Below are 26,183 nucleotides of genomic sequence, written 5' to 3'. Positions count from 1 at the left end.
TCTACTTGTCCTTACTGAAATCATTCCCAGTTTGAGAGCAGATGGGCCATAAACACCATTGCTTAGTTAAATGGAGAACTTAGAACTTAGCCACAAAGTCTTCCTCCCTATCTGGCCATAGAGGGAACAATATCATATACTTTGAGGTTTGAAAGAAAAGTATTGTCCTTAGACTGAGGTAAAAGGACCCTGGTCCTGAGCCCCGTGCTGTCGAGGGCCCCTGTCTGTCTCTTGTACAGCTCTGCCCTTCCCCATGTTGCAAGTGAAGGGGATGTGCCCACTCAGACCTGAGCTTTCCCTTCCAGACCACTTTCTGAATTCCGGGACCACAGAATTCCTCGCCCAAATAATTCTCAACCTGCTTCCAGAGTGTCTGGTCCTAAGGGTGACCAAGGGGCAGCTCTCAGCAAGGGGATGTGGATGGAGCCTGGACATGTGATTTGGGGTGTCCACACATGTGCACATGAAACCACTTGCTGTGTTGTGGGGAGAAGAGGATTGGCTCCCTTCATATCTCCATGCTCTGGTAGGAAGGTCTAGGTTAGGAAGAAGAATATCTCCTATTTAACAGTTTGCTAACTGGATTCATACTTTATAAACTTTCATATATAGGATGTGTGGCCTTGTATTTATATTCTTGCTCCAAACCTCACAAATGTGAGGGGTGGGCCTTTAGAAGAGCATATTGAGTTCAGAGAAATCATTGACTAAGCAATCAATTGGGAAACTTTATATTCTTTTCTAAACATAAGTTGCTGGGGCTGTAACCCAGAAGTCGTAAGGGAGGAGAAGGGGAGTAAAGCTGCACCATTTAGATCAAACAGTAGCTTCAATCTCTTAAGTTGTGCTCTTTGTTCGTAAAGCATGGGGAGCCAGACAGAACATTCTTCTCTCTGCCACAAGAATTCCATGTGCAGAACAGTGGCTCCCAGGCTGCCAGCTGCTCCTTACTCCCCTGTTGTAAGAATGCAGCTGAGGTTGAAAACTTGTCACCATGTTGGAGCCAATACCCACCTGTCCCTCTTGTCAGTCTCTTTCTGTAAAGTCTTCCTGGGATTTAAAAACTAAAGCCAAAAAAATGGGATTTGCCTTGACTCTTTCTAGAACAGTTATACACCATGCATGCGTGCGTGCATCGTACGTCCCAGGATGACAGTGTCTCTTTAAAATTGTGATTTTTAAATAAAATAACAGCTGTGCAAGACTATGAACACCATTACACATATTCTCAGGAATTGTTTTCTTATTCAAATCATTGGGTGTGGATTTTATTTTTCACTTTTCCCCCCAAAAAAGAGAATGATAAAAGGAGAGAGATACTCACAGTTATGATTTATACAAACATCATATCAGTAAATTAAGTCTATTTATAATTATATGCATCATGGTATAGGCTTTCTTTTCCTATAGTAGGAAAGAAAATGCTTTTGTATAATATGCATATTAACATACTATTATTTTAATACCTAATATATTTTGAAAATATACAAATCCTTAATGGATTTTGCCTCAATCTTTAAATTATACTTTAAAACATGTCTATCTTTTCATCAGATCATTAATAGGAGGAAATGATTATGACGTAAAAAAATAAACTAACTCATTGGAAGAAAAGTACTATATAAAGATATTTTACATAATCTCAAACCTTGTGTCTAAAATCAAAGAGTGAGCTTACCTAAATTCATAGGGAAAAATTCCTCTGGGGTCTAAAAGTGTCCCTGGTGGAGAACCAACCTGGCTCCAGCTGTGAGCCAACACGCAAGGCCCCCGTGCAGCAGAGCAGGCCAGAGCAGGGCCACCTGGAGTTCCAGTGGTCACTGTTGGGGTACAGTGAGCAAGTCATTCACACATTTTGGAATCCTTTCCCTGTTCCGTGACTGCCCCTGCTGCAAACAAATGCTGTTGTGTGTGTGGTTTTTAAAAACAGCTTTGCAAAATATTTATCTGTTCAAACCCTTTCAATGAAGAATTCAAGAAGAGAAGAGAAAGAAAATTGACTTCTATTCTTCCCAGCACCACATGGCTCTTATTTAGGAACCAGAAGGGGGTCATCAAGTTAAGTATTGTGCATGCTAACTTTATTAATTTTGATCAAATATAAATGGATTCCTGAAAGGACATCCTTTTCACATCTCTTAATAACTCCCAAGCCACATATAATAAGGGAAGCATACCATGCCATTGGAATAATTAAAACACAAGAGAACAATCAGAGCCAGTAGATAGACTAAGCAAGATACATCACACCTACTAACACAGAACTAATATGGCCCGGAGTTGGGGACAGCAGACCCTCACCAGAGCACAGTTACCCACGCTCTCCTTTAGAGGGAAATCTTTAAAGATGGGGTCCAATTGACAGATTTTGATTGAGCTCAACAACATGACTGAATAATGATATTTATCCAATTTGGATATACATCGATCTTTGGAGATCTTTCTAATTCTAATTTTTAAGAAAGAAAACATATATTTCTATATTTGAGAGGTTAAAACGCCTTGGAGAAAACACACTGTGGACCTCCAGAGCCTCTTGAATGTATACTTTCTGTTCTGCTGACACTGACATCAGAAAGGAAGAAAGGCAAGCAATTATGTTCATTGACTCCATGTAGCTTAGCTATTCCTGAAACAGAGCTTATCAGTAAGAAATTGGCTAGGAAAGTCGCTTTTCAGTTCTCAACATTTCGATGATGGAAAGTGACGCAAATGTCACAGGCTGTGATTTTTCTAACTCCCTAATTTGTTTTTCCTCGTGCATACCGCTGTTTCCTTTGGAGAGGAAGTAGCATATGGAGGCCAGCAGCTGAAGGTTAGCCCCTTTCAGCTATTCACTCCCCATCGCCTCTCACTCCACCGACGCCTTCACCTTTCACGCCATGAAGTTCTGACATGTGCCAGGGACCAGGAAGAGCTTTGTAGTAAAGCTTAGGTTTAACGAAACCTAAACCTGTCGTATCCCTTCCTAAATCAGAACATGTAACTCCACCTGGCAAGGAATCACATCGACTTCTAAATTATACGCTGTACCCAGCTACATTGTGAGCCCTCAGTGCCACACGTACGTTGAAACAGTAATAACAAACATTTGCTCACCATAACCTCTGTTCAAATAATACGGGCTACTAAAATTTCACTACACGTATACTTTCCTATCACTGCTACTGCACAGAAAGCTCATTCAAATTTAAGTCTTAACAGCACTGGAACATGTTTATTTATAAGATTATTTTCCAGTTTGGGTGGAGAGCCAATTTACACACTTTCAATAATTTCAATAAATAAGTAGACTGTATCCTTCCTATCACAGTCTTGGTTGTAAGTCTATTATTATATACAGCCAGACTATTTTATTAATATTGACCATGCCACGTGTGCCTCTATGTGTGAATAGATATAAATATAGATGTAGATGCAGAGAGCTGCCATTCGTCAAGTGCTGGCTCTATGCCAGGCGTGTGTTCATCACTTTACTCGTTTGTTTAATAAACATTTGTTGAACCCCTCTGAGGCATCAGGCCCTGGGTTGGGTACCGGGTAGGTAGGAGCTGAAAGACAAACATGGCCCGAGTCCTCATGGAGCCTGCAGTCTAGTAGAGAAGACAAACATTTAAGAAAATATCATAGCAAGATCTCTAATCAGAGGTCGCCTCCATGACAAGGCAGCGTTTAAGCTGAGACCTGAAGGATAGTGCGACAGGTGAAAAGTGGGTGCAGAATGGCCCTGTCAGAGGACACGGCGTGTGAGACTGGGAAGTGAGTTTGAGAAAGTAAAAAGAGCTCAAGCAGAAGGAGGAGAGCTGTCAGTGGTGATGCTGGAGGAACGGACAGGGCCAGGTCTGGAAGGGCTTCGTAAGCACATTAAGGAATTTGGACTTTAGCCTAAAGGCAATGAGGAACCATCTAGGGAATTTCAGCAGGCTAATGTCACCATCAGCTATGCATTTCCCAAGATCACTCTTGCCTCAGAATGGAGCAAGGATTAGAGACAGAGAGACCGGCTGGAAGCCAGTGCGAGAACCCAGGCTGGAGACGACAGGCCCTGGAGGAAGGCGTGGAAGTGGAGAGGAGCAAAGGGAAGGGGTTCAAGAAATCGATGTGCCAGTGTCGGGAGGGTCTGGGGATAGGTTGACCTGTAGTGGGTGAAGAGGAGGCGAGATATGTAGGAGAGAGAGGAATCAAGGTCTCAACACTTGTCTGATAGGTACAGTCATGGTAGAGAGCCAAACCAGATTACTCCAGGCAGGACACAGCCAATATTTTCTATAAGTTGTGTCTCAGTTATCTTAGCTCTCCATTCGGACGACAGAGAGTCTCAGGGTACCTTCAACAAGGAAGACGCAAAGCACTTCTCAATTAATGGGCAAGCGCTATCTTCACGTCACACACAGAAAAAACCATTTTATTAAAAAGGATTATTTGTACTTCTTTCCTTGGCCTCATCTGAACCTTCTGTGAGGGCATAAATAGAAATTAAGACTCAACTTCCAAATGAGTTTGTTCGCCTAACATTATAGTTCATCACCAAAATTGTCTTGTTTTGCTCCTCAGTCACTCTGGGTTCTAATGTTAGTTTGAATTACTACAAGGAATCATAGAAATATGTGATTTTGAAAGTCCAGTGAGCAGACTCTTAAAAACTATTTAGTTGCTCAGCGATCATGCTCATAGCATCATAAAAGCTGAAGTTGATGAGAAGCCAGCAGAGCCTATTTAAAAAACCAGCAAAAATCTGTTCCAATAATTTCCTATCAGCTTCTAAAACTAGAAAATTAGCCCTACAAGACCAGTAAGAGATTTATGTGAGGCGAAAAATTGGAAGTGACCACACAAAGCATGCTTATTAATAGGATGAAGTGCCATTTCATCTGAGTGTGGGTAGAATTTCCTACAGATCAGATGTAGGAGTAGAAAGAATAAAGTGAAAGAGTGACAGCTGGCACAGCAACAAGACCATCTTCTCTAAAAATACACAAAGTCATTGTTAAGATGGCTTGATGGTGTCTGTTGTCAGTTCTAGTGATGTCATAGAGGAATCAACTTATTTGTGAGAACTCCTTAGAATAGAGTTGAAATCCCTGCCTTATATGGAAGAAAAAGAGAGATGGAGTGGGGACATCGGGTGAATGCTTTTTCTTATTCTACAAATAATTCCCCCAAATCATACAATGCTGATACTTCAATTATTTATTGAGTGGAAACAAGAAAGAATTAGACTTGAGGACAGTCATCCAAATGGCGCACACACAGGAAAAACAAACCAAGCCAAGTAATTGAAATGTTGTACCAAGAGGAGAATAAATAAAAATAGATTGTCTAAGAAACTGACTAAATGGGCAAAGAGAGAGATTATTCACAGCTGACCGTGTAGAAGAATATGGAATAGAGGTGAAATATCTAGCAGAAATGTACCTAGGTACAAATGGCTGTGCACTCTAACTGCCTTGATACGCTGCAGAATGCAACTTGTTCTTGTTTTACTTACTTTTTAACAAAAATGTGTCACTTTTTGTTCTTATGTTATTATTTTACAAATGTGAAGATGTGTTAATTATTCTGGGAACCAACTCACAAAAGACTGTCCCAGGTGGTTTTTATGTGTATAGAGGAGAACAGGCATCAGGTGAGCAGCATCAGAAGAACAGAGATGACTGTCCTCATCAACAGGGATGAGAGGTCAGCAAATCTACTTCCCTTAGGGAACCACAAAACCTCCTTCTCCTCCCTGAAAAACTGATGCAGAGATCTTCTTTCCCAGGACAGGTGCTTTAGGTCTCAACTCACTGTGAACCAAGCTTCCAAAATATTAACATTGATGAGTGAATTCACCAAGGACCCAAAATAACTTCAGTGCTAGCACAAAAGGTCATGATGCCATCTACTTCAACAGCAGCAAGAGAGGAGTGGGGAGGGGAAGGAGGGAGGGGAGGGGAAAGAGGGAGGGGAGGGGAAGGAGGGAGGGGGGAGGGAGGGAGAAGGAAGGAAGGAAGGAAGGGAGGAAAGGAAGAAGGGAGGGAGGGAGGAAGGGAGGGAGGGAGGGAGGGAGGAAGGAAGGAAGGAAGGAAGGAGGGAGGGAAGGAAGGAAGGAAGGGAGGAAGGAAAAGGACAAAAAGTAAAGACCCACAAAAAGGTCAGTACTGTGAATAGAGTGAAAACAAACCACATTAATCCCTGTAAAACCAAAGCTTAACTTTAAGTTTCCCCAATAATAATGATCGCAAAATCTTACATGCCTCTTACTTTATGCCAGGCTCTGTTGTAAAGGTTTCACATACATTAACTCAGAGATACAATTAATGTGCCCACTTTACAGATGAGGTTATTGAGGCACAGGGAGCAAGTAACTTGCCCAGAATGACGTACCAGTGACACCAGGATTTGACCCCAGGCCGTTCTGGCTCTAGGATCTAGTTGCTAGGTCCTTGGTCTTTGCTATAGAATCTCCAGACACAGCACTGCTCAGAGTGCTGGTGCACGGAATATTTATGCCTAGTCCACAGGGAGAGAAGGCACTTGCACGTGAACATAATGACTAGGTCACTAACACACCGTTCAGTTCAGCCGACATGGTGTTTTGGTGGTTTCCTGGATAAAAGAAGCTGTGCCCCTGATTCACAGCCTGGCTCAGCTGCTCATCTCCTCTCTACCAAGTAACAAACAGTGCATGGCTAGAACAGTCCCAATTACCCTTTGAGCAGCACAACCCTGGAAGATTCTCCTCCCTGGATCCAGAAGAGGGAAGGAAGTACCATTTTCGAGCAACAAAATGACATTCAGCTTTGTCCATATTCTCTCCACTGGATCCTGAAATCAGCCCTTTGAGGTAGGCATTGATTGACATGCCAAAACTGAGACTCAGTGGCTGATGAAACACCTAGTCCACAGTCTCACAACAGTAAGTGTGATCATCAGGCCGAGAACTCAGAACTGACCAGTACCCAACAAACTGCAGGCCACGCCACGCGGGGCCGAGGGTACGGAATAAAGCAGGTCCGGCACTCGGGGAAATTTTTCAAGTAGGAAAATATGGGGTTTGGTTCTCAAGCTTCCCATTCTTGCTCCACCACCATCCTTCCAACCCTTTCCTACCCGTTCACCCCCCAGCGCTAGTCAGAAGTGTCTCCTTGAGTTCTTTTCAAATTAAGCCAGATGATTTGTTTAATCAAGCTTCCTCCAGCCTGAGCAATGACAAGTTTTCCTGTGAATCCAATGACTATGCCCCGCTTCCAAATAAGGGCAAAGCACAGCGCAATGTGAGTCTAACCTCACTGCATTCATCCCGGGAGCATGATTTCACATTTAGGAAGTAGACGTGGTCCCTCCCCATCTCCAGGGTGCCTGGGGAATGGAAACAAATGACTTCTCTTTCCCACACTAATGTAGCAGTCTGGTCTCACACGGGTCCTTTCCCTGCACTGCCCTGGCATCTAAGGAAGCCACCAGGTAAAGGACAGGACAGGTGAATCACAAAATCTGCACATTGGAAAAGCAAATCTAAACTCCACCTGAAGACCATTACCCCCGAGAGGTGGGCATCCAAGCTCTGCATAAACTTTTGTGATAGAGAAGTCGTCACTTTGAATAGTAGAGCACATTAATTTTGTACAACTCGAATAGTTAAAAAGTTCTTTCTTAACATTAGGCTAAAATCTGCTTCTCTGGTTGTCTCTATCGCAAGCTCTGCTTTCCCCTTCTATAGCAATAAAAAATTTCATCCCTCTTCCGCCTAAGCCCTTCACACACTGGACAACTGTCCTGTCCCTAGGTGTTCTCTTTTCTGAGGAAAACGCCAGTTCCCTCAGCCTCTGTCACACGACATGGCTTCTAGAATCAGTCACTTTGCTCTGGAGACACTCCAGCTCTAGTCAGAGGTTGGAATGTGGGTTCTGAAGGAAATCACCTGAGTCTGAGTGCTGGTTCTACCAGCTCTTAGCTGTGTGAATGGGGGAATTTGTTCAACCTTCCTCTTCCCATTTCTTCATTGACAAAACAGAGTACCACCTTATAATATTGCTGTGACTATGTGGCATAATCACGTATATAAAGCTCATCGTCAGTGCTCAAAAATTTTAACTCTTACCATTACTCCAGAGCACAGTGAGACTACACATTCCTTGTTTGGAAATTATGATTGTACTAAAGTCACCAAAAATTGCATTTGCTCTCTTAACAAGCCATTATTCACTCTTTCATTCAAAGACAATTTATCGTGTTCCTGCTGTGAGCGCCTGGAGGGACAGGTGATGTGTATGGTTAGGAAGGGTGCTGGATTAAAGAGGTTCATCAGGTAGACCTCACTGAGAAGGTGACATTTGAGCAAGGCGAGGGAGTTAACTACGGGTAGGCATGTCAGGAAAAGGAGTGTTCCAGCAGTGCAGTGCACAGATTGTAAGGTGGGACCCACATGGCATGTTCCTTGTGGCTGGAGCACCGTGAGTGAGGGGGGAGCAGAAAGAGAGGAAAGCCCAGAGGGAACGGGGGCAGGTCATTAGAGCCTTGGGGGTGGAGACGGCTTTCCTTTGAGGGAAATCTAGAGCCCCTGCAGGTTTTGAACAGAGTCAAGGATCAGATTTGTATCGTCATAGATCACTCTGCATGCTGATGTGGGAAAAGACTTCAATAGATTCCCTCCCCTCAGCCCGAAGAGAAAGCAAATTCGGAGATTATTGTCACAAGAGGGGAGAAAGATGATGGTGACCCGGACCCAGGTGGCAGCAGTGGAGGGGACGAGAAGTGGTCAGACTCCGGGTACACTTTGGGAGTAGAGTCGAGAGGATTTTCTGGAGGATGAGGTATGAGGTGTGAGAGAAAGGGAGGACTCAAGGGGAAGAGTGGAGCTGCCATCCGCGAGCTGAGGAAGGCGCTGGTGGAGCAAACGTAGAGGGAAAAAGCAGGAATGCGACCTGGAGCAAGCCTTTAGCTGTTAACCAAACCTAAGGGCGGGAGCAGGAAGGTGAATGTGCACGTCTGGAGGCGGGAGAGGCTGGGCTGCAGACATAAACTCGGGCCCTCTCAGGGACTAGAAGAGATCAGCAGGAACAAGTGTGGACGGGGTACAGAGGGAGCCCTAGGACTAGTCCTGGGACCACAAACCTTCAGGGGTTGAGGGAGGAAAGGGGGAGCCAGACAAGGAGCCTGAGAGGAGCAGCCAGCGCAGTAGGGAAGGAAGACGGGGAAGGTGCCATCCTGAAAGCCCAAGGTGTGGAAGGCACCAAGTGCAAGAGAGCAGCCAAGGGGACCACGTGCCGCCCCCAGGCCCAGGGAAGACGGAGGAGTGGATTTAACCACCAGGGATCCGCAGTGACCCAGACAAGAGAGGTTCAGAGGACGTGTGAGGGGCAAAAGTCTCCCTTCCTCTGCTTGCAGCCATGAGGAAGTGCTAGAGCCTGGATTCACCCTCGCAGCTTAAATGCCTAAAAACCTGGACAAAATACATGAAAAAATGGTGTGCAGACATTGGAAAACAGGCAGCACAGGACAGTGATCACTGCCTCAGTTTACTGCCTAATGAGAGTTTCCAGCCACAGCATAGGGAGGGGAAAACCAAACTGACCTCAGAGGTCCTCCTGAGTCAGAGAGGCCAAGGCAGGGCAAGGACGCACAGGGTGGAATGGCAGCTTGGAGAGGCTGCACAGAGATCTGCCGGGGTTCCTTCTGGAAGGGCGTCGCTGGGGGCTGATCAACACAGGCCTGTGAAAGGGGAACTCCAAGGCCAGGGAAAGAACCACAGGAAAGGAGCAAGAGGAACAATTCTCAGATTAGAAATAGTTCACAGAATAATAACAGCATGTCTCAGTGCTGATGGGAATTATCCAATAGCAAAGGAACAATTGATGCAGGCGAGGAAGGCAGAATTGCTTAGGCAATGTCTGTGGAGGCAGGAAGGGTGGGGTCCAGTGCACAAACAGAGGAATGTGCCAGAGAGAATTCTGTCGCTGGTGAGAACACATGGGTGAGATGCTGAGGGTGGGGAGATGTGGTGATGGAGTCGGTGGAAGTTCTCTTCTGATTGCTTCAGTTTTCCCGGTTAAGTAGGAGGCATGAGCATCAGCTGAGAAGGAGGATAAGGGAGGAGATGCTGAGGATTTGAGGAGGGAGGAGAATATGTAAGAGTCCTTGAGCAGAGTGAAACAGCTGACGTCCTAGAGCACCCAGGAGCGTTTACGTGGTTCTCTGACGGCAGCGCTGAGGGCCTATTTGGTCATAAATCTGAAGTGAGGACTTCCAGGGTGGCTGCGTTATTTTTCCAGCCTCTCTCAGCTGCAGAAGTGAAGGTATAGGGCAGCAAGGACTGGCTTTCACCTGGGGTGTGGATTTGCTAAGCAAGTTAGGGAGAGAGGGGAAGCAAGCCCTGTGTTGTCACAGCTGACTTGGATTCAATGTAGTCCTTTTTGTTCTTCTCCCACAAAATGCTGTTAGACCAGACCGCCTCTCTGCTATCTTTGTGTGGTTGATTCTTTTGAACCTAAGGCCACTCTGTCTATTTTTATTCCATCACCCATCGTGATAGCTATTCTTCCACCTTGGATCAGCGAACGTCTCTCTCCTCCTCCAGCCACCACCAGATATATTGAACAGGACAAAGTCAAGGGCGGAGTCTACCGGTTCACCTCTAAAGACTTCTTGTCAGGTTAACATTAATCCATTTGTCAACATACTGGGCAAATATATCTAACCAGCTTTAAGTTCAGATCCTCTACCACCATCGGGTTAAGTTTCTCCATCTTTTTGTAATGGCATCTAGAGAGTTTATCAAATGCCTTGCTAAAAACAAGACACTCTATATCTACAGCATTTCCCTATCTTTTCAATCTAATTCAAAAATTTTTAAAAAGTCATGAAGTTAGTTTGGCACGACTTGTTAACAAATCCAGACTGTTATTAGCAATTAATGTGTTGGGGTTTTTTTCTAAGTGCTTTAGATCAAGATAGCACTCTTCTAGACAGGCCAGGTCTATTTGCTTCAAGTGGGAAACAGCAGAATTGTGATGGCTTATGGCCCAAATACCTTCCCCTGAGCCAACCAAACACCTCTTACCTCCATGCTGGTTCTAATTTAGTTCAAGACGCACTCAAGGTACCCAAATGGTAGGTGTCTAGGTGTGAGGATACTGGGACAGACACCACTGGCTGCTCACCCAAGTCTCCACTTCTTCCTTATTGACTGGACTCTTGATTTTGTCCTGGGTAGCAGTACACTAAGCTAGAAAAAAAGGAAGGAAGGAAGGAAAGAAGGAAGGGAGGGAGGGAGGGAGGGAGGGAGGAAGGAAGGAAGGAAGGAGAGAGGGAGGGAGGGAGAAAGAAAGGGAAAGAAAAGCTATATTTCTTACCCTTTTTGCTGCCAGGGGTCCATGTTACTGTTCAGGCCAATGAGACGAAAGCAGAAGTTTTGCATTCCTGATACTTACATGCGGACAGTGCATTTCTCTTCATCATTTCCTTCTTCTGGCATGGAAATGGATACGATGTTGGAGGCCATGAGATGGCAAATTTGAGGATGAAAGCTACATGCAAGGATGGTGAAGAGAACAGCTAGAAGAGCCTGGTGCGTCGTGACGTGGAGCGACGGCTCCAGCCCTGAGCCACCTGCCCCCAGACTTCTTATGATGTGAAGACTACAGGCCCCCTTTGGACTGAGTCACCAGTGCAGAGTTCCTGTTCCAGGCAGCAGAGCTGACACACATAGACATGGATAGAAGCTGGAAAGCTGCCAGTCACCAGAACAGCTCTGGAAACTGGCTCCTCTCTCCATCTCTCTCCCCTCCCCACTGCCACATGGTCTGTTTCCGGAGATGTATATTTTTTTTCCTGAGCATTTATTTATTTTTCTTTCTCTAACTACTTGCTTCCTTATCTGATCACTGTTATCTGTTCTCTAAATCAAACCTTCTACTTACTGGTTTTTTGTCGTCTCCTAACTGTAGTTTACCCACAATCCACCAGGGCCTTTCCAGCATATCTTTGTATCCTAACTTGAAACTTTTAGTTCCCATGTGAGTTTTCTCATCCTTTGTTACTCCAAGTTCTAGAGAGGAGGAGTATGATTGTCCTGTTTGTTTAGGCCACAGGCCAACCTACTGATTGGCCTCTCTGGGTCTGGTGTCCCCCCCAACCAGAGCAGCTATGGATTGTGGGATGGATGAGTTTAGCAACATGCAGGAAACCTGGCCCTCCAAGACCCTTCTCAGCAGGGGCTACAGGTAGTCAGGGCCGGCAAGAAGGGGCATGGCGAGCATTGTGGTGAACCATAGGTCTGGTACGTTGTGCCGGCAGAAACCATAGCCACTCCTGCAGACTAAGGCCAATTAAAGTCTCATTTAAATTACTCACATTCAGAAAATATACCTAATAAACTATGGCTGGGAAATTCCAGGACTCGAGTCCTAATTCCAGTTTTTCTATTAACACACTATGTGCAAGTCTGAAGATCTCTTTGTGCCTTACTCTCTTCATCTGTAAAAATAGGGATCTGATATCTATTACCTCCTGAGGTCCCCAAGAGGAACAATAAAACTGATTTGCAAAGTGTTTTATTGCCATAAAGTGCTATGTTGAAAATGGCCTGTATTTAAATAGTCTTAGTTGTTGCAGTCTGTAATAAAGAGAGCTATTTAAAGAATACATTTTGAATAAATACATGTTTAATTTGTTCTTTCTGTTGTTACTTTTGTGAAAATCAATAAAATCAAGGAAGAATAGTATGAGATGTTAATTAGAGTCTTTGGTCACACTAAATTTTTCTTTACCCAAAAGATAAAATTCTAGCCCCATATCCTTAGTTTACTCTCTCAGAATTCATTCAGCAAATGTGTAAGTACAGCTATGTCCTGGGCTTTACGCTTAAATGTGTAGAATCAAAATTGATGGATGGAGCCAGTACTGACTTGAGAGAGTCAGCTATGCTCATCTCCTCCCGACTTCGCATCTCTTCCCAGCTCCATCTTCGATGATGTCACGTTGATGTCTTCAAACTGGCCATGGTGGGATTATTTACACTACAGAAATTAGCAAATCCTATAAACGAGGTCTTTCCTTTTCTTTTTCCAGAGAGCTGATTGTTTAATATTTACCAGCACAGCAATGGAATTGATGTACCTAGAACCAAAACACACACACAGATACAGACACACATCATTGTCATCAATGACAACAGCAAAAATAGTCCTGATGAACATCAGACAGAGAGATTAACTTTAAAAAGCATATACTATCTCTTTAAAAACTTTTCCGGGCCAGCCCCGGTGGCCTAGTGGTTAAGATCAGCACACTCCACTATGGCGGCCTGGGTTCCGTTCCAGGACGTGAATCTATACCACTCATCTGTCAGCAGCCATGCTGTGGCCACGGCTCACATACAAATAAAAGAGGAAGATTGGCAACGGATGTTAGCTCAGGGCAAATCTTCCTCAGAAAAAAAAAAACTTTTCCATGGGAATCTGTAGGAACACTTTGAAGATTTGCTGTCACCAGATCCAGACATTTTCTCAGCCTAAAGCAGTCATTCTCCAACACTAACCAGCCATCAGAATCCCCCAGAGGGCTTCTCAAAACAAACTGCTGAGCTCTGGGCCCCTGGGCTTCTGATTCAGTAGGTTTGGGATGGGCCCTGTAATTTACATTTTAACAAGTTCCCAGGTGATGCTGATGCTGTTGGCTTAAGGCCATGTGGAGTAGTACAAAACAAAAGAACAAATAGGAAGATTAGAGAATGGCACTGAAAAATATGGGTCTGATCAGTGCAAATTTAGTGAAACATGCAGAATTTTAATGAGCCTAATACATCTGACAACTATACAGAAGGCCAGTTTAGGATGCAGCTACCCAAGAGATTGCCTTGTTTCCAGGCCTCCAGACAGTAATTGAGGTTATTAGTGTTTGCTCTTGACAGATCTAAAATGTTGTGAATTTGGAGTCAGGGTTGTCTCCTCACCAGAAAATCACTTTGCTTCATGGAGCCTCAGGTTCTCTGTTAAAAGTGAGAATTTAATTCCATGTTCTCATCTCTGTGTTAACCAGCTTTAAAATGAAAAAGAATTCATCACAAGTTTCCTTAATTAATGAAGGTTTATTGCAAAATAATAATAATAAAAAACCAGGAAATAAGAAATCAGGATCTTAGACTCCAAAGACGTGGACAAACAGGACTCAGAGCAGAGCCCGTGTTCAGAGACGAATGGAGTTTGGGAACCAGGGTCCTTCAGAATCCAGTGCAGCTTCTACACCCCAGTCACCTCGCCACCATCTCATCAGCAGGCTGTGGGGTGTCCTAACATTCTGGGTTCTAGAGCCCCAACATTACCACGACCTTGCCGCTCTGTCTCCGCGTCTGCGCGTGTCTCCTAACTTCTCCTCCCACCACTGAATGGGCATAACTCTCCCCCCCATATCTTCTGCACTTCCGTGGGATGTATCCATTGTGAACCTCCCAGCTTTTGCCTCCATTTCCGCATTCCCATCTCTGTAAGCATTGCATTCAAAGCCTAATAAAGGATGAATTTGGATCTGCCTCGTTCACGGCTATACTCACAATGCCCAGCATAGTGGTCAGCACATTGTAGATTCTCAATCACTATTTTTTGAATGAATGAATGAATGAATGCCTCCTTTAGGCCAACTCATCCACTGGCCCACATCAGATCTACCTATGATTGTAGCCAAGAAGGCAAAGTTACGTGGTATAAAACTTGACCAATTATGTGTAAAAAATTTGAAAATCTGCTTTGCTCAGCAGGAGTCTGGGGGCTAGCCCTTAGAACATGAACAGTCATCTATGGACATTCACCTGCAGAAGTTCCTTACCCTGTCTGGGTCTAGCAGAAGGAAGAAAAATTGGATAGGTTAAGAAGGAGAGAGAAATGGAGAGGAGTTAATACAATTACGCTTACCAACTGTCTGGGATCACCTAAAAGCTTCCACCAATTAATCACTATAGAACACCAGAGGTCAAGTCTCCAAGTCATCCCACCGGAGGAGTGAAGAGACAAGGGTATTTACGCACCTACTCCCATGAGTCATTGGTGGGACTGGGGGTGGGGAAGGGGGCATCAACTCTCTGGCATACCCAGCCTGCCCACAATGCCACAGAAAACCTTCAGACCGTCCGAATTCAGCCACAGTGGTCACTACAACAGCAAGGCCGAGAGGAAACAGGCCGGGCACTGACAGTGGTTGTTACAGACTCTCTTCTACTTTATGGTCAGGCCTGAGAATTTCACTGTCCTCAGAATATCAGAATTCCATCAGTAAGCAAAACTCTATTTTGTGCCTTAACTCTCTGACCTTCAAAAGGCTCATACCCAGCCACCGGTCCATCACTCACAATCCTCCTCCAGAAATTTTAGTAGCAGTATAGCTACCAGCTGCCTGTACCCAACTAAAAAATCCAAAAATAGAAAATAAAAATCATTATAACAATTGCCACATGCTAATGCAATTTTCTGCTTCCTTGCTCTCCACCCAAACTCCCCACCCGACATACACCCACACTGTGAGCTCACAGAGAGAAAGGCCTCTTTGTTACTCCTTAAATCCCCAACATCCAGAAGAGTACTGGGCAGGTAGTTGGCACTCAGATGTTCCTTGACTGAATTAGCTAAATTGACAAGCCTAGTTTGGATCCACGGAATCACAGTCTAGCCTCAGAATCCCACACACGCTCTTCTGGCCATTTGGTTCCAAAACAGAGCATGCTCGCTGCGTGATGGAGACTGACCACTTTGCCAAATTCAAGCATCATTTTGGACACTTGAGAACATGGCTACTTCTCAGCGGAAGCCGTGTGCGCACTTCATGAATCAGGAACTATGGAACCGTGGTACTACATCTACCACTTCCAGGACATGGGAGAAAAAATCCTGAGAAGACTTATTTCCTGAACACCCAACAGTACGTGTCACTAGGGCCCTTGGCACAGGAGTAACGCCTCTGTCACTGAGGGCACTGAGGACACTGTAAGGAATAGAGCCGATTTTTGTTTTGTCTGTTATATTTACAGGTAGCCGTTTGTGTTTTCTCTGATTCTCATTAAATCATAAACTCCCCAAGAGCACACAAAGGATCGTCAATAAACCGCAGCTGATGCATACAGTCGCCCTGCAAGTAGGTGGAACAGCGCTACAGAAGCACTAATAGCTAGAATTTCTTGAGTCCCGAAAGCAGTCAGTGTCTAAGGCCTGAAAACAGGTGCCCTGGCCACGTCAGTGCTCAGGAATGACTACACATCTCATGTCTGCAGCCACCGAGTTTGGGTTTTTTGAAGTTATCTCCAAAAGCGAGCACACATATAGTGACCTGAATCTTTCATTTTTCTGACCCACTGGCATATAATAAACAGCAACCCTAAGGTAAGCTCCATGCTTAGTAACAGACGGCGCGAGAGCGTTCGTTCTGCAGGTCCAGGGAGCGTTCGTTCTACAGGTTGGCACTAGGAGACTCACGCGTGGAAAATATAACTGAATCCTGTGAATGCCTATTAGCTAGCACAAGGGAGGTTTCAGTGAGGACCTTTGCCCTCAAATTCCTGAAATATTCATCTCTCTGCTTTTCAGGCCTTCTTTTGGGGACTATGAGTAAAATCAAAAGCAAACGTGTGGCATAAAATAGACATGAGGAACTCGAACTCCGTAAGAGTGACTCCTGCTCTGTGACTTGATGGGTCAGGAGCGGGGAGGAAGGATTCAATTCTCAGCGGCCCTGTCTGCTGGGGGACGGCTGCACCCGCCCCGCGCCCGCCTCGTCCCGCCGCCTCGCTCCCCATCCCCGCGGAAACCCGCCGTCGTGAGCAGTGGAATTGGCTGGCAGGCAGCATCAGACGAGGACTGAGCATCAAGGGGTCTCCCAAGGGACAGAGGAAAAAGCGGGAGAAAAGAAAATTCCCGACCACAGAAGACTACCAAGAAATGAAGCTTACAGCAAGCCACCAAAAACCTACTGTCCTTTTTATCCTCTTCGGCCCCATTTTCAGCTGTTAGAGCTTTCCCTTCACCTGCTGGGCTCTTTGTGAAACACAGACCCCAGCAGAGGGAGGCTGGGCGCAGCTCGTGCCCTAGAGCTCCTGGAGGAGCACGGTCCCACCTGAGGACCCGGGCGCTGCGGGTCTGGCACGTGACTGCCGCTGGTAACGCGTCCGCTCCCCATTATCAGGCTCACCGGCTCACCACCACATTTTATTTAGCACTTTAAATTTATTTAATGTTCAATATTTTAAACGCTCTTTACAAAAATAATTTTTGAGGTGGCCTGAAATAAAGTATATGAACGTGTGTGTGTGCTTATATATATATGTCATTAGAGTAAAGAATAAAAATTAATGCAATAAAAAGGAAGAGGAAACACCGTGTCTTCTTCCTATTGTATAGACATAGATATTTTTTAATACAGTATTCTAGTTTGCTTTCATTTTGTATTTTCTGTTTCTAGAAGACAATGTTTAAAATGAAGTGGAAAGGATGGTGGGGCCCAAAATACAGAAATACACCTTTTTCCTTAGAATGGCTTATTTCATCACTTTGATGATGAAGAGCCTGGCTGGCCGTCCGCTAGAGACTGTAGGGGGAACGCCTGCTGCAGCCGGGAAGTTGGACCCCCTCACGTTCCTCCCAAATTAGCAATCCTATGATCTTCATGTGCTGGACAAATTGCTTTTAAAACGTTTTTCCAAGAAAACTGTCCAAGTCAAAAGCAGCTGATTCATCAGATAACTGCTAATACTATTGGCATCTTTTCTGTTCAAACAAGAGAAGAGCAGGGTTGAGAATTCCCAGGGAATTGAAGGGAGAGAAACCCATTCAGGCGGCACCGAATCCGCGCCGTCTTCACGTGCGCGATCCCGTCCGCACAGTGTCCATCACAGATCCGGTTCTCAGGCCTTCGTAATTCATGCCTAACTTGACACTACTGACTTAACCAAGGGGAAAATATTCCTATGAAAGACTATGAAACTTATTTTACCAATTTGCTTTAGAGATGAGAAAACTAATAGAAAAAAAAGCATGGAGATGATTTAAAATTTCAAGAAATCTCTTTACCACGTCTAGTTTAATTAACATACTATGGACACGTGGGTCATATTCTCAGTTAGGAAGGGAATACATAAATACAGCCATGGCCCCCCGAGGGGAGTGCAGAACAAGTCCTGCTATAAGGAACCCCTCCCAAAATATTTTCATGCTGGTAAAACCTGGCGAAAATAGAAATCCGGGGCAGCTCTGAAGAATGAAAGTTTTATTTTTTCTAGTGCAACTAACCTGCCAGAAAAGCGGGATGGAGGAGGGTAATACTGTTACAAACTGCTAGCCCCAAACCTGGGACAAAGCAAGTTTAAAGGGGAACCGATGGCTTATGACAGCCCTGAGTTATTTTTAGCACCAGCTGGCAGACCAACTTCCTCACCCTGTGTGGAATGATGCTCCTTAGGACCTGCTCACAGCACAGGACCCCGGCAGTTACCCCCTGGAAGATAATCATGACCGAGCACTTCCCCCATGTCAGATACTTTAAAATACATTTTCTGTCATCCTGAAGAGTAAGTACTTACAGTACCAGAGAGTGCAGTACGTGAAATTATATCTCCCATTACAGAGATGAGGAATCTAAAGCTCAGAAAGTTACTTCACATGCCAAGCCATCCTGCTAGTATTGACTGCTAGTGTTGAATTTGAAACTCCACTTGACAGATGAAAGCTCGTGCCCTTCCCGCCACACCACACTGCCTTTCAACCATTTCTCCCTGTTGAAGGGAGATCTCTAAGGAGAGGAATGGGTCTGCATTCCATTGGAGTGCATTGTTCTTAAATTAAAACAATTAGTGGAGACTCCTTTTTCTACTTAAAAACAATTAAAATATAAAAATCTAAACATCAGAAATTAATGTATTAAAATAGTTGTTCATTTAGATATGGAAGCATTTCTCTTGGCACCATGAATGTTTTGAGGTACAAAACAACTGCTAATTTTAGTGACTTTTTTAGGTGTATCCCTTAAAGTGAGAACTCTCCTGGCAAAGCTTCATTTGTTTTATTTAATAAAGAGAGGAATCAAATCATATCACAGCCAGGATTCGAGATGACAACTGCAGTGAGCGAGGAGCATAGTTTTGATGGCTCGGGCAGAGTGGAAGCGAGCCCTGGACGAGGAGCAGGAGGATGTGGACCTAATCCTGGCTTTCCACTGACGACCCTACTCAAATGTCTTAAGCTCAGTAAGTCTAAAGATCTTGCTCTGTGAAATGCTCTAAGTAATATCTAGCTCCGCTCAGCTATAAATTTCTGTGATATATTCAACGTACCCACTTGCTGTGTAGAGGTTTTGGTTAGAGACCACCTTTGAACAGTATTATTTTAAAAAAAAAGAATGATTTGAAGAATTCATCGCTGACACGTTGATTACATCCACATGTTCCAACATGTTCCCATAATACTGCATTGTCTAGCTTAAATCAGTGAACTTTCTCTCTCATGTTTTGGTCTACCCCGAGCTAGATATAACAGAGGGTAGAATGGAAACCACTCCAGAGTTCATGAGCTGACTGTCAAGGTTATCTGTGGAGCCCCTGCTCACTGCCACCTCTCTCTCCCTTTCCCACATACCCACTAGTTAAAAATATATTGGTTTCCTAATTGAAGGACATGCTATAGAATACATGGCTTGTACTCTTCAAAAATGCCAAGGTCAAAGAAACGTTGATGAGACTGTTGCAGATTAAAGGAGAGACAAGAGACTTGACAATTAAATGCAATGTGTGCTCCTGGATTGGATCCTAGACTAGGGAGAAAATAGCTATAAAGGATACTACTGATGGGCTGGCCCCGTGGCTTAGCGGTTAAGTGCTCGCACTCTGCTACTGGCTGCCCGGGTTCGGATCCCGGGTGTGCACCGACGTACCGCTTCTCCAGCCATGCTGAGGCTGCGTCCCACATACAGCAACTAGAAGGATGTGCACCTATGACATGCAACTATCTACTGGGGCTTTGGGGGAAAAATAAATAAATAAATAAAATTATAAACTTATTAAGATAATATCATCTATATGAAATCAACAATTCAAAAAGATTTATGCATTCCTATGTTCATCACAGTATTATTCACAATAGCCAAGACATGGAAGCAACTCAAGTGCCCATCAATGGAAGAATGGATAAAGAAGATGTGGTAAATATATACATTGGAATACTACTCAGCCATAAAAAAAGACAAAGTCCAGCCATTTGTGACAATATGGATGGACTTTGAGGGTGTTATGCTAAGCAAACTAAGTCAGACAGAAAAAGACAAATACTGTATGATTTCACTCATATGTGGAAGATAAACAAACAAACACATAGATAAGGTGAACAGATTAGTGGTTACCAGAGGAAGGCGGGGGAGGGGAAAACCAGTGAAGGGGCACATGTGTATGGTGACGGATAAAAACTAGACTATTGGTGATGAATATGATGCAGTCTATACAGAAACTGAAATATAATAATGTACACCTGAAATTTACGCCATGTTTTTTTTTTTGTTTTTTTTGGTTTTTTTTTAAAGATTTTATTTATTTTATTTTTTTTCCCCCCAAAGCCCCAGTGGATAGTTGTATGTCGTAGCTGCACATCCTTCTAGTTGCTGTATGCGGGACTCGGCCTCAGGATGAACGGAGAAGTGGTGCCTCGATGCGCACCCGGGATCCGAACCCGGGCCACCAGCATCGCAGCGCGCGCCCTTAACCACCAAGCCACAGGGCCGGCCCTTACGCCATGTTAAAAGCCAATGTGACCTCAATAATATAAAAATAAATAAATAAATAAATAAAAAAGGATAATATCGTCTACATCCCTATGATGGGACGCCCATAGTTTCACCCTAAAATCCCATCATGTGAATGTGATCCAAGTGGAGTGACAACCATGAAAACTTCAGCTCTGATTTCTGTATTTCCCTCTGTAGTAGGGTATTGCTTTACTTATTTTTAAATTAAGGCCATTTTTTAATTTCCTCAAATATTTTCTTTATCTATCGACAACACATCTATCTTCTTACAACCAAAACTCATCAAACTTAGTAAAACATTCTCCATCTATCTTGAGGATGATTTTATGAAAACAGTATTCAATGATTTCTATCTCTAGAAAAGACCTTACATTTTTTTAAAGAAATGTGTTTGCCCAGTATAAATTTTACAGTAACTGAAAAATGTCTGGTGGTAAAAAAAAAAAATCTAAAAGGAAGTGAAATACAATTTATCTTAGAAAAACAACTCAAATAATTTATTTTGAGGGGCAGGAAACAAAAACATATTTATTTCCTGATCCTGAGAATACAGCAGTGTTTTGAGACCTAAGGAAGATGGATGGTTTTAATGTGCAGTTAAGTTGAAAAAAAATGAAAAAGAAAAAAAATATCAAGATAATGTGCAATACACATACACACACTTTATAGACAACCCATTAAAAAACATTCCCCAGAACACATTTTTACATTTCTCATGAGACTTTGGAATTTACGCTGCAGAAGCATATAGGGAATATATGCAAGTTAAGACCTAATCAAATCAAAGGTACAGGAATGCAGATCACGGGAGGCCTGCACCCCCAGTCTACCCATACCCCACACTGGCTGTTCCACTGTGAACAGTCTTTTGTTCAGGCTCATTTCTCCTTCCTAGAGTACTATTATTTCAAACAATCATATAGGATATTTTAGTATATAAGATATACCTTAAGAGTAATACTTGTAGATATTAACAGTTTAAACAAGGAGCTCTGTTTCAGAAGATTTTCACAGACCAGTCACCCTTTTTTTATTTTAATTTTCCTCTTATCTATCTCATTATGGCTGTGTTTATACAAACAGGAAATTGAGAGTTTGTTTAATTTTGAAATAAGAAATAGCCTTACTAGATTACTCATAGCAAAGCAATTATCTGAGTAATTTTTTTGGAAAGGCAACTCAAAAGCAGGATGCTTTCCTGAATTATCTGAATGGCTCTCAACTTCATAATTCGTTCTGTTGAAACAGAAATAACCTGAATATAATTTTTACTGCATTCTTCTTTGAATTTGGTGAATGATAAAAATCAATGCCTGCCTCTTGCTTAATAGACAGCCAAGCAAACATGATTTTCATTTGTCTTATTCTCCATTCCCTGGTGCAAGACACCCAGATGTCTCTTTTGGAAAACAGTATAATGTGGTATCAAACATGGGAGTTCTAGAATTACAATTGCTTAGCTGGTTACTTAATCTCTATATGCCTCAATTTCTACATCTGTAAAGCTAGGATAGTAATAGTACTTGATTCGTAAAGTTGTAGTAAGGATCATAAGAGATAAATTTAGTAAAAACTTAGAAAGTAATTGAAAGCAGAGTCTTGAAGAGATATTTGGACACCTGTGTTAATAGCAGCTTTATTCACAATAGCCAAAAGGTAGAAGCAATCCAAATATCCATCAAGAGAGGAATGGATAAGCAAAATGTGGTATTTACATACAGTGGAATATTATTCAGCCTTAAAAAGGAAGGAAATTCTGACACACGCTAAAACATGGATGAACCTAGAGAACATTCTACTAAATGAAATAAGCCAGTTAGAAAAAGACAAATACTGTCTGATTTTACTCATATTAGGTATCAAGAGTAGTCAACCTCATAGAAACAAAGTAGAATGATGGGTGCCAGGGGCTGAGGGAAGGGAGAAATGGGGAGTTGTTGTTTAATGGCTATAGCGTTTCAGTTTTGCTAGATGAAAAAGTCCTGGGGATCGATTGCACAGCAATGTGCATGGACTAAGTACTGTTGCACTGTACACTTAAAAATGTTCAAGATGTGTATTTTACCACAATTTTTTAATAAAAGATTTTATTTTACCTCAAAAAAAAAAAGCTTAGAAAGTGCATGGCATAGAGAGCTTCAATAGAAAAGAGCTATTGTCTGCTTTTCTCGCTCTTTTTTAAATTTTCTGATTGAGGACCAGGCTCTTTTATATGCTCTGTGATCTTGTATAGCTATTTAATCAATAGAAGAACAATTCTCTAGGTTCACATGGAAACAAGCAATTGACATTTTTCTAGGGTTGCTCAGGGGGCCTCGGGTGGGGATAAGCCCTGTGAGGAAGGAAGTGCCTGGAATCAGATATCCAAGCAGGATCAGAAGCACAAGTGGTGAGCTCTCTGTGGGACGGCAGTAAAAAAAGTTGGCGGCCAACCAGTTCGCTGTTTATATAGATGAAGGAGAGCTACTAGAGATTCTGATCCTTGGTCCAGCAGTGGGTCACCGTAAACTCGCTACAGGCCACAAAAAGAGACTAGGAGGTGGTCAATTCAAGCACAAGAAGAATAAATAACATCCATCAGACCTATGGCATCAAAGCTCCCATCCACTGCTCTAACAGCAGGGGAAGTGCTGGGAGCCGAGGGATGCTGATGATGTAATATGACACAAAGTTGAAAGAGCACAAAGGCATAGAATCATCGGGGAAGGGCTATAAATTCCAAATACCTTGGAGTAAACTTAACAAGAAATATGCAGTGCCGACATAAAGAAAAATAAAAATTTTACTGGGGAATTTAAAAGTGTCTAAATAAATGAAGTAAAATACCTTGTTCTCAGATGAGAAGAATTAATGTTGTAAAATTTCAAATCTCTTAAATTTCATTCATAAATTTAATGTAATTCCATTTAAAGTTCCAATTCCAGAATTATGTAACAAAAGAGTAAAGAATGGAATTAAAACTCTTATGCAAAGATAACTAGACAGTGTAGCTCCAGCATGATAGTAGACGGTCAATGAAACAGATTCTAAATTCTGTGATACACCCAAGAATATATAAGGATTTAGAATTAGGGAAGCACTTTTGTAATCAATACAGAAAGAGTAGTTTATTTTTCTTCGTGAGGAAGATTAGTCCTGAGCTAACATCCATTGCCGAGCTTCGTCTTTTTGCTGAGGAAGATTAGCCTTCAGCTAACATCCGTGCCCGTCTTCCTCTATTTTTGTATATAGGATGCTGCCACGGCAGGGCTTGATGAGTGGTGCGTTTAGGTCTGAGCCAGGGATCAGAAACTGCAAACCCTGGGCCACCAAAGCAGAGTGCACGAACTTAACCACTATGCCACTGGGCTGGCCCCCAGAAAGAGTAGATTTTTAATAAATGGTTGCTTTAAAAATTTGTTAACTCTGGAAAAAATAGATTCCTCATCTAACACCATATATTAACATATTCTTGCATATTTTGTTATGGTTTGAATCATATATCCTGAAAATGCAATCAATGTATTGCTTATGTAATTTAAAAAAATAAAATAAAAAAGAACTCGACCAATATAACTTTGGAAAAATGTTCAAACTCATTACAATTTAGAACGTTCAAACTAAAATAATGGGATATGAGTTTAGCCCATTAAATTGGAACCTAAAATATGATAGCACAATTGGAACCTAAAAAATGCCAATGAGAGTTCAAGAAAAGGGACACTTCCATTAACTGCAGGTGAGAATGTAAATTGGTAGAATCTTTCAAGGAGCAATTTGGCAACATGCTTCCAAAGTGTTAAGGAATGTTCAGACCTTTTTCACCCAGCTTCCGCCTCCAGAAATAAGTTAAGAAATAATGAAGACTTCAATATCTAGAAATATTATGAACCATGTAATCTGAAAATATGAAACATTTTTCTGCTGCAAAACACCCAGAAATGTTGGATTAAAAATAAACTTCTTTTTAAAATGCTGGGAGAAAAAAGAATGAGGAGAGAGAGGGGAGAGTTAGGGAGATCTGTAAAATAAAACAAATTCGCTATGAGCTAAGACTTTGGTAGCCCCAGAGGGGTTCATTAGTATCAGTAATCACGGGGCTTTTTTTAAACATAGGAAATACATTCAAATCTTATAAAAGAGAGGCAGGGAAAAGACATTCCCAAACCTTTCCTCAAACCACTTCCCAGAGGCGACCATTGTTAAGCAGTTTCTGGTGTGTCCTTCCAGTCTTATGTTCATTGTGGCAAATATACATTTGTAGACTTATTGTTAATCCATATGGTAGCACACTATACACACTGTTCTGCACCTTGCTCTTTTCACTTAAGATAAGATTATTTCATTCCTACATACAAAGAGCTTTCTCATTCTTTTTTATCAATCTGCAGTACTCCATTTAACAGTTGAACTATAATTGTTTAACCAATCTCCTACAGAGAGGCATTTAGATTGTTGCCAGTCTTTAGTACAAATAAAGCTTCAATGAATAACATTGAGCATCAGGTCATCTTGGACTTACGCCAAGTGTATCTGTAGAAAAAAAATTCCAAGTGGAATTGCTATGTAGCAGGATACAGCAATTAGATACGTATTATCAAATTACCCCTCTTAGCTATTGCACCAGTCCAAACGCTTACCATCTAGGCAGGAGAGCACCTGTTTTGCCAGACTCATGCAAATACAGTGTTTTATGAATTTTTTTTATATTTGCCCATTTAAGAGTGGAAAAATAATGTCAGTAGTGCTTTAATTTGAATTTTTATTTTTATGAGTAACATTGAATACCTTTTTCTAGGTTTAAGGATCAATTATGTTTCCTTTGTCATAAGGTGTTCATATCCTTTACTCACTTTTCAGTTGTGTCTTTGGTCTTTTTCTTATTGAATTAGTGGAGATTTTATATTAAGGACATTAGTCTTTTGCTTATGATTTAAAAGTATTTTTCAGTTTTCACTCATCTTTTGACTCTTTTAACAGCTTTATTGAGGTATAATTGACATACAATAAACTGTTTACTTTTAAAGTGTACAACTTGAAAAGTTTTTAACAGATTTATTGAGGTGCAATTGACATATAATAAACTGTACAAATTTAAAGTGTACAGTTTGATAAATTTTTATCTGTGTATATACTCGTGAAATTATCACCACAATCAAAATAACGAACATATTCATCATCCCCAAAAGTGTTCTTGTGCCCCCTGTAAGCCCTCTCTCTTGCTCCTCTCAGTCTCCCTTTCCATCCCCTGGACAACAACAGATCTGCTTCCTGTCACTATCGATTGGTTTGCATTTTTCACAGTTTTATGTAAATGAAAACATATAGTACATAAAGTTTTTTGTCCAGCTTCTTTCATCTGCATAATTATTATGAGATTCATCTATGTTGTGTGTATCAATAGTTCATTTTTTATTACTGAATGGTATTCCACAATCATCCCAAATTATTTTCAA

At 42.4% G+C, this 26,183-nt stretch overlaps 1 long non-coding RNA gene across 1 annotated transcript in view; it reads right to left on the bottom strand.

Moving 5' to 3' along the window:
* Positions 1-12,622: 12,622 nt before the first annotated feature.
* The window catches only part of LOC147915877 (uncharacterized), a 38,059-nt gene continuing 24,498 nt past the window's right edge, over positions 12,623-26,183 (bottom strand). Inside the window, exon 2 of the long non-coding RNA XR_015553846.1 lies at positions 12,623-13,098. This is a non-coding gene — a long non-coding RNA (uncharacterized LOC147915877). The remainder of the gene's footprint in view (positions 13,099-26,183) is intronic.

The sequence above is a fragment of the Ceratotherium simum genome, chromosome 12, assembly GCF_057802395.1.
Source record: "Ceratotherium simum simum isolate JZ-2026a chromosome 12, ASM5780239v1, whole genome shotgun sequence".
NCBI lineage: Eukaryota > Metazoa > Chordata > Mammalia > Perissodactyla > Rhinocerotidae > Ceratotherium > Ceratotherium simum.
Note: the sequence above shows the minus strand (reverse complement) of the source record. Positions and strands in the feature narration are given on the sequence as shown.